Source organism: Scomber scombrus, chromosome 20 (assembly GCF_963691925.1).
Source record: "Scomber scombrus chromosome 20, fScoSco1.1, whole genome shotgun sequence".
Lineage (NCBI taxonomy): Eukaryota > Metazoa > Chordata > Actinopteri > Scombriformes > Scombridae > Scomber > Scomber scombrus.
In genome coordinates, this window is record NC_084989.1 from 23,844,887 (window position 1) to 23,853,414 (window position 8,528).

An 8,528-nucleotide genomic window follows, 5' to 3' on the forward strand; every position below is an offset into this window, starting at 1 on the left:
TCACTTCTCTCTTTCTTTCCTCCGATGATCGATCGCTTGTTCTTTCGGATCGTTTTCACCTCTTTTTTTTTACCTCGTTGATTATTGATTGGTGATTTTTAAGCTTTAGGCATTTTATAACATTTTTAAAGAGATTTACACTGAAGTAGATTTGACTTTACCTCTTTTTCCATCCAGTTTTTCATCTTTTTATCTTCCTTTTCATATTTTAAAGCTAATATTTAGATTGATTTTAATGGTTTTAATGGTTTTAATGGTGGGTTAGTTACTGGTTTCACTGGTCAGGAGCTTTTTTCCACACCTTGAGAAAGTCCATGCAGCGCTACCGCCACTATGGCACCTCCTACTCCTCCTCTTCCTCACCCTCCTCACCCTCCGCTACCTCCTCACCACCTGTAGAGGAGGTGCACGCTGAGCAGGAGCCGGAGCAGGAGGAGGAGGTGGTGTATGAGGAGGAGGAGTACACTGAAGAGGAGGTGTATGAGGAAGAGGAGGAGGAGGTGCTGATAGAGGAGGAGGTAGAGGAGGAGGTTCAGGAGACAGGTAGGAGCGGTGTAGGATTGTAATCTGACCTGGTTGTGATTTGGTTGTGGATGGGTTATTTATTTGGCCTGGTTTGGCTCGGTTAGGAGGTGCTACTGAGGAGGAGGTGCCGGCGACGCAGGAGGAGGTGAAACCTGCCGTGTCACACACAGGTAGGAGGACAGGTGTTTGTGTTAATGAGATGCACGGCATGGTTTCCCGTGTGGTTTTATAATTGGTCTGGATTTGATCTGGTTAGGCACTTCCTGCAGATGCTTTTCACAGTAAAAGCACGCCAGAAAAATGCAGTGAAAGCTTTATTTTATTGTGAAGGAGCTGGAGGAAGTGTGGATTGAAGATGGATTTTGTTTTTATTGGTCTGGATTTGTTTTGAAGGTTTGGTTTGATCTGGTTCAACACTTCCTGCAGCTGCTTTTCACAGTAAAAGCACCCCAGAAAAATGCAGTGAAAGCTTTATTTTATTGTGAAGGAGCTGGAGGAAGTGGCACGGTTTGAGTAACAATCTGACACTAAAGCTCTTTTCTCCTCCTAATTATAAGCTTTTAAACTTCATCTAAACTCGTTCACATCATTCTTCTAAAACCTTTTTTCAACCACAAACTAAACTAGCAACTAACTTCAGAACCATAAAATAAATTAGAGCCATTATCGATCAGAAGAGGGAGAACGTTCAACCCTCTAATCTGCCCCCTAAAACCTCCAGCTGTAGCTACATGTTACGCTGAGTCGGCTAAATTTGCAAACGCATCTTTTTTCTCTCGTGACCAACGTTCAGGAGCTTTTATGTAGTGACCCAAAGAGCAGGGTTTCTGCAGGGTCTTAAAATGTCTCAAATTTAATAATCTCAATTTTAAGCCTTAAAAAGTCTTAAATCCGTCCATTTGTTGCATGCTAGGACTTAAATATGTACGTTCATTTACTGCTTCCTCCGTCCTCCGTCACAGAAATGCGTTGTAATTCCTTCTGAAGGATCCAGCTAGTGTTGGCTTGAACAATCAGAATTCAGTGGTTGGTTAAAACTGATACCAAACAATCAATTTGAGTCCCTCAAATAGGCCCAGTTGGTGTCACACTCAAGATCAGATGTTTTGTTACTTTGAAAGTGATTCTGGGACTGCGATACTTCAAGTCGGTCGTAAATTTAATTCATAATGGTCTTAAAAACGTCTTAAATTGAACTTGTTCAAACCTGCAGAAACCCTGAAAGAATGAGATCGTGGATACAAGCGGTCAAAATGAGTTTCCTCTGGAGAGCGTCTGGACTCATCCTCAGAGAGACGGTCAGGAGTTCAGACATCAAGAGCAGGCTAAGAGTAGAGCTGGGCAATAAATGGATGAGGAAACGAGGAAAACAGCTTTATAGAGTCACTGTCATATTAAGATAAGATAAGATATTCCTTTTATTAGTCCCACAATGGGGAAATATGCATTATAACAGCAGCAAGTGGACAGTAAAATAAAAAAGCAGCAATAAGAAAAACAATAAGAACAATAACAGTAAAAATATGCAGTAAAGATAACGACTGACGGAGCAGACGGTTGCAGCAGTTTAATGGCCTTTCATTGGAAGAAGAAACAACAGTAACATCAATACGACTGTTATTCTCTTAATTGTCATTTTAACAGCTTTTTTTTATAGTCTTAATCGTTGCTATCACCAACCTTTCTCTGCTTAAACTGTTGCATAAAACAAACTGTTAATAAACTAAATATCAAGAAGCTGCTATAAAAACAAAGTGTGTAATTTCTTCTTTATTGCTCAGTGTTTCACTTTGCAGTCAGATGTTGTGGCAGCTGGTAGATTTCATTCCCTGCTGTCAGATGGAAGAAAAACAATCTAAAAAAACGATGAACTGATTGTTTACATAATTGGTAATTAATTATCTGTTGGGTTGCAGCTCTGTGTGTATTATTACTGCTGTCATTACATAGAGGAAGTGCACAGCTGACAGAGTTTGTAGAGGACTAATGTGCATGGTTTAACCCATAGACTGTATATAAGAAATGGACGTAACATCCGTGACGTCACCCATTGGTTTGTGGACTGCTGCTCGGAGGCCAATAGTATCGGATCTGAGCAGCGCCATCTTGAAAATTTCAGGTGCATGCTGGGAAAAATAAAAACATGGATTCTACTTATATGGGCATCAGGAGGAGCATGAGGCGCCCTCCTGAACCTGTGAACCAATCAACCTGTCAATCACGACGTAGCCACGCCCTAATGCATACCCTGCTTTATCGTCACATATAAAATCAGGGAGGCCAAAATGTCCCAAATGAACATCATACTGCATTGAAGAAGGCTTTAAACTAGCGATTGAGACCATAAACACATTTTGAAAACGTTTACTGAGGTTAGAAATCAAGTGAGAAGTTGGTGAATTCTCCATTGACTTGTATAGAGACGGAAGTCCTTTTGACACCAAAACAGTCGCCCCCTGGTGGCCTTTTGATAGAATGCAGTTTTAAGTTACTTCCGCTTTGGCCTCATTTCAGAGGACCGGAGCTCCCCGCCTGGTTTTACCCCAAAAATGACTAACCAATCACCATTAACCTTAAGATAACTACAGCCTCTTATACATGTGTTGATATCAGGTGTTAAACAGCGATTAGACACTGTGAGAATGTTTTATTGTGTCACTAATGTCAGACAGTACAGAAACCTTTAACCACACACTGTTAGATCAGTCTGATGTCTTTATGAAGCACCACTCGCTCTCTCTGCTTTCTATCTTGAGCATTCAGTGTATTATAATAATTAGACAGCTGTTGTAATGAGCTGCAGCCATTTCAGTCTTCAGTAGTGGAACCAACAGCTGTTGTCACTCTCCGTCCGTCCGTCAGGGTCACAGCGACTCTATTCCTGTCAGTCTGTCCTCCAGCAGCCATATTGCCTCTGTCTCCTCTCATGTTCTCATCTGACTGTTTAAAATAGTTTCTGTTGTACTTTTAGTTTCTAGTTTTAAAGCAAAAATGAATTTAGATTTGAATGATGATACCAGAACCAATCCAAGTCTCCTTAAAGTGATACAGATACCAACTGAATGATTCATTAGATTCCCATTAACACATGTAGGTATGTCTTTTATCGTGTGTAAAGGAGGAAGGAAGGAAGGAAGGAAGGAAGGAAGGAAAGGAGGGAGGAAGGAAGGGAGGAAAGGAAGGAAGGAAGGTAGGAGGGAGGGAGGAAAGAAGGAAGGAGGGACGGAGGGAGAAAGGAAGGAAGGAAAGAAGGACAGAGGAAAGAAGGAAGGGAGGAAGGTAGGGGGGAGGAAAGAAAGAGAAGGAGGGAGGAAAGAAAGGAAGGGAGGAGGGAGGGAGGAAGGAAGGACAGAAGGATGGAAGAAAGGGGGATGGAGGAAGGAAGGGAGGAAAGAGAGGAAGTAAGGAGAGAAGGAGGGGGGGAGGAAGGACAGACGGAAGGAAGGAAGGAACAGTCAAAACAGACGGGGTCAATTTGACCCGGGAGGATGACACAAAGGTTAAAGTGATCCTGATACCAGCTGAGTACTTCATCAGATCTCCATTAACACATGTAGGTCTCTGTCTTGTATCCGTGGTAACAGGCGTGTAGTGTAGACACACTTTACATCGTTTAGGTGGCATCTTGGCTGCTGAACTGCTAAACGCGTTAAACTCAAATTCACCACGACTTCACCACCACAGACGGGTCGTAGCTGCTGTGGCAGTGGACCAATCACATGATGCATTAAAGAGAAGAACGCTTGCTGTTGATTGGCTGAGAGCAAGTCCATACAAATAGTGATGTTTTCTAGCTCTGGGTGCAAAAAGGATCGATTGAAGGTATCGATTGACGGGAGACGTTTAGATACTACTTGGTATTGATCTATTGAGCCTTACTGCCGATGCACTTCTTGGTCTTGGCTTTTCTTATAAAGTTGATGTTTCAGCTGATAACATGCCTGAGTCTGTATGTTTGCTTGCTGTGTGTTGGCTGTGTTTGTGTGAAGTACTTCTTACATTACTGTTTGCAACCTTTCAAATGAATGAGAGACTTGTATTTTGTCGTTCAAGTTTCCACTGAACAGCAACTCTCCAAATGAACATATAAAACAAACAGAAAGGAGTTAGAGAGAAGAGTCAGAGAGGAGTTAGAGAGGAGAGAGAGAGAGGAGAGAGAGAGGAGAGGAGAGAGAGAGGAGTTAGAGAGGAGTTAGAGAGGAGTTAGAGAGGAGTCAGAGAGAGGAGAGAGAGAGAGGAGAGAGAGAAGAGAGAGAGAGGAGTCAGAGAGAGGAGAGAGAGAGAGGAGTCAGAGGAGTCAGAGAGGAGAGAGAGAGAGGAGAGAGAGAAGAGTCAGAGAGGAGTCAGAGAGGAGAGAGAGAGAGGAGAGAGAGAAGAGTTAGAGAGGAGTTAGAGAGGAGAGAGAGAGAGGAGAGAGAGGAGAGAGAGAGGAGTTAGAGAGGAGAGAGAGAGGAGTCAGAGAGAGGAGAGAGAGAGGAGTTAGAGAGAGGAGAGAGAGAGGAGTTAGAGAGGAGAGAGAGAGGAGTCAGAGAGAGGAGAGAGAGAGAGGAGTTAGAGAGGAGTTAGAGAGGAGAGAGAGAGGAGTTAGAGAGGAGAGAGAGAGAGGAGTCAGAGAGAGGAGAGAGAGAGAGGAGTTAGAGAGGAGAGAGAGAGGAGTCAGAGAGGAGTCAGAGAGGAGTTAGAGAGGAGAGAGAGAGGAGTTAGAGAGAGGAGAGAGAGAGAGGAGTTAGAGAGGAGAGAGAGAGGAGTCAGAGAGAGGAGTCAGAGAGAGGAGTCAGAGAGGAGAGAGAGAGGAGAGAGAGAGGAGTCAGAGAGAGGAGTCAGAGAGGAGAGAGAGAGGAGTCAGAGAGGAGAGAGAGAGGAGTCAGAGAGGAGAGAGAGAGAGGAGAGAGAGAGGAGTCAGAGAGGAGTCAGAGAGGAGAGAGAGAGAGGAGTTAGAGAGGAGTCAGAGAGGAGTCAGAGAGGAGTCAGAGAGGAGTCAGAGAGAGGAGAGAGAGAGGAGTTAGAGAGGAGAGAGAGAGAGGAGAGAGAGAGGAGTCAGAGAGGAGAGAGAGAGGAGTTAGAGAGGAGAGAGAGAGGAGAGAGAGAGGAGTCAGAGAGAGGAGTCAGAGAGAGGAGAGAGAGAGAGGAGTTAGAGAGGAGAGAGAGAGGAGAGAGAGAGAGGAGTCAGAGAGAGGAGTCAGAGAGAGGAGTCAGAGAGAGGAGTCAGAGAGGGGAGTCAGAGAGAGGAGTCAGAAAGGAGAGAGAGAGGAGTTAGAGAGGAGAGAGAGAGGAGTTAGAGAGAGGAGAGAGAGGAGTCAGAGAGAGGAGAGAGAGGAGAGAGAGAGAGGAGTTAGAGAGAGGAGAGAGAGAGGAGTTAGAGATGAGAGAGAGAGAGGAGAGAGAGAGGAGTCAGAGAGAGGAGAGAGAGAGGAGCCGGAGAGAGAGAGGAGTCAGAGAGAGGAGTCAGAGAGAGGAGAGAGAGAGGAGTCAGAGAGAGGAGAGAGAGAGGAGTCAGAGAGAGGAGAGAGGAGTCAGAGAGAGGAGAGAGAGAGAAGTTAGAGAGGAGTCAGAGAGGAGAGAGAGAAGAGTCAGAGAGGAGAGAGAGAGAGGAGTTAGAGAGGAGAGAGAGAGGAGTCAGAGAGAGGAGTCAGAGAGAGGAGAGTCAGAGAGTAGAGAGAGAGGAGAGAGAGAGGAGTCAGAGAGAGGAGAGAGAAGAGTCAGAGAGGAGAGAGAGAGGAGTTAGAGAGGAGAGAGAGAGGAGTCAGAGAGAGGAGAGAGAGAGGAGTCAGAGAGAGGAGTCAGAGAGAGGAGTCAGAGAGAGGAGAGAGAGAGGAGTCAGAGAGAGGAGTTAGAGAGGAGAGAGAGAGAGGAGTCAGAGAGAGGAGAGAGAGAGAGAGGAGTTAGAGAGGAGAGAGAGGAGTCAGAGAGAGGAGAGAGAGAGAGGAGTTAGAGAGGAGAGAGAGAGGAGTCAGAGAGAGGAGTCAGAGGGGAGTCAGAGAGAGGAGTCAGAGAGAGGAGAGAGAGAGAGGAGTTAGAGAGGAGAGAGAGAGAGGAGTCAGAGAGAGGAGTCAGAGAGAGGAGTCAGAGAGAGGAGAGAGAGAGAGGAGTTAGAGAGGAGAGAGAGAGGAGTTAGAGGAGAGAGAGAGGAGTCAGAGAGAGGAGAGAGAGAGGAGTCAGAGAGAGGAGAGAGAGAGAGGAGTTAGAGAGGAGAGAGAGAGGAGTCAGAGAGAGGAGTCAGAGAGAGGAGTCAGAGAGAGGAGAGAGAGAGAGGAGAGAGAGAGGAGAGAGAGAGGAGTCAGAGAGAGGAGAGAGAGGAGTTAGAGAGGAGAGAGAGAGGAGTCAGAGAGAGGAGAGAGAGAAGTTAGAGAGGAGTTAGAGAGAGGAGTCAGAGAGAGGACAGTCAGAGAGGAGAGAGAGAGGAGTTAGAGAGGAGAGAGAGAGGAGTCAGAGAGGAGTCAGAGAGGAGTCAGAGAGGAGTCAGAGAGGAGAGAGAGAGGAGTTAGAGAGGAGTCAGAGAGAGGAGTCAGAGAGGAGTCAGAGAGGAGAGAGAGAGAGGAGTATTTCCATCATGTTTTCTCCCATGGTTTTCCATCGTTTGAGCTTTGACTGCTGCTCTTTTCGGGACTGCATGATAAGCGTCCTATAAACACGAGGACTGACTCATCTCACATCTGAGCAGTGACTCTGCAGACTGATCTGAGCTCGGTTTAATGCCGTATCACCTCCGTGTGGAAGTCGACTGAACAATGTGTGAATTCTGCTGAAAGGTGTCAGATGTGTTCAAAGAGTTGCTAGTTTGATGAACGCAGAACAAATGTGAGACAGTAAGAAGCATTAATAGTTTCTAGACATTCAAATTAAAGGATGTTGGATATCCTTCCTTCCACTTTAAATCCACCTGACTGCAGCTCAGCAATGAAACACAGTCCACTTATACTGAAGGCAGAGCAGGAAGAGATCAATTACTCTTCAATTCAGGTCAATTTTGATCACAAATCGTATGTAAGGGTTAAAAGATTCTAAATTTTGTGCAAATCCTCATAACTACTATCTTATTAAGACTATTAACTATTCATTTCACTCAAACACATGTCAATAGATACAGAGATAATTTGACCCAGAAGTAAGTATAACATTTGACCCGAACAGTATGTAAAGATTGAGACAATAGTCAGGTTGTTTTAAACGTTCCTGCTGTAAAAAACCCAAAAAACTCCATATGAGTAAAAAGAAAAGAAGAATAAAGGTCAACCAGTGTGTAAAGTTCCCCTTGTCTCTTCTGACACACTTCTTCATTCCTGTGTAGAATAACTGTTTAACCACGTGATTCAGGTCACCAGTTTAACCCATAAACCAGCTGACTGTCAGTTACCATAGCAACGGCACTCATGTTAAAAAGCTTCACTGGTGGTTTAATGAGTTTATTAAATTCTGTGTGAAGTAAGAATAAATATGTGTTCTGAGTTTGACATACCACAGAAAAGTGTGTTGTTAACCACCCTGCCAAATTTGAATGATTTAAAAAATTGCCAAATATATGAAATTAGGCTTCAAAGTTGTGTAAAAGTCTGCCTCTGTCTCTTCTCCCAAACGCTGTGGGAGTGCCCGCCGAGTCCGCTGAAGCCCCGCCCCCTTCTGAGTGTCACCTGTCAATCAAAGTCACCACCTCTACCAGAAACATGGATGCTAGGTCTGAGAGCTTTCTGCTGCTAGCTCTGCTGCTAGCTCTGCGGCTAGCTCGGCGGCTAACTCGGCGGCTAGCTCGGCGGCTAACTCGGTGGCTAACTCAGCTAACTGGCTAACTGTAGACTGTAGTAGTAGTAGTGTGCGCTGAATGTATTTATACCTCTACAGCAGCAGGGCGGGTTTATGCTAAGCCTAGCTCCACAATTCAAATCTAAATGGTTGAAATGCTTTTTACACCTTTTTTAGAAAAATACATTTATGACCTATTTAATGTGTTTAGAAGAAAATGTCTGAATTCACTTTACACAGTCTTTAATGAGTTTATTAATTGATTT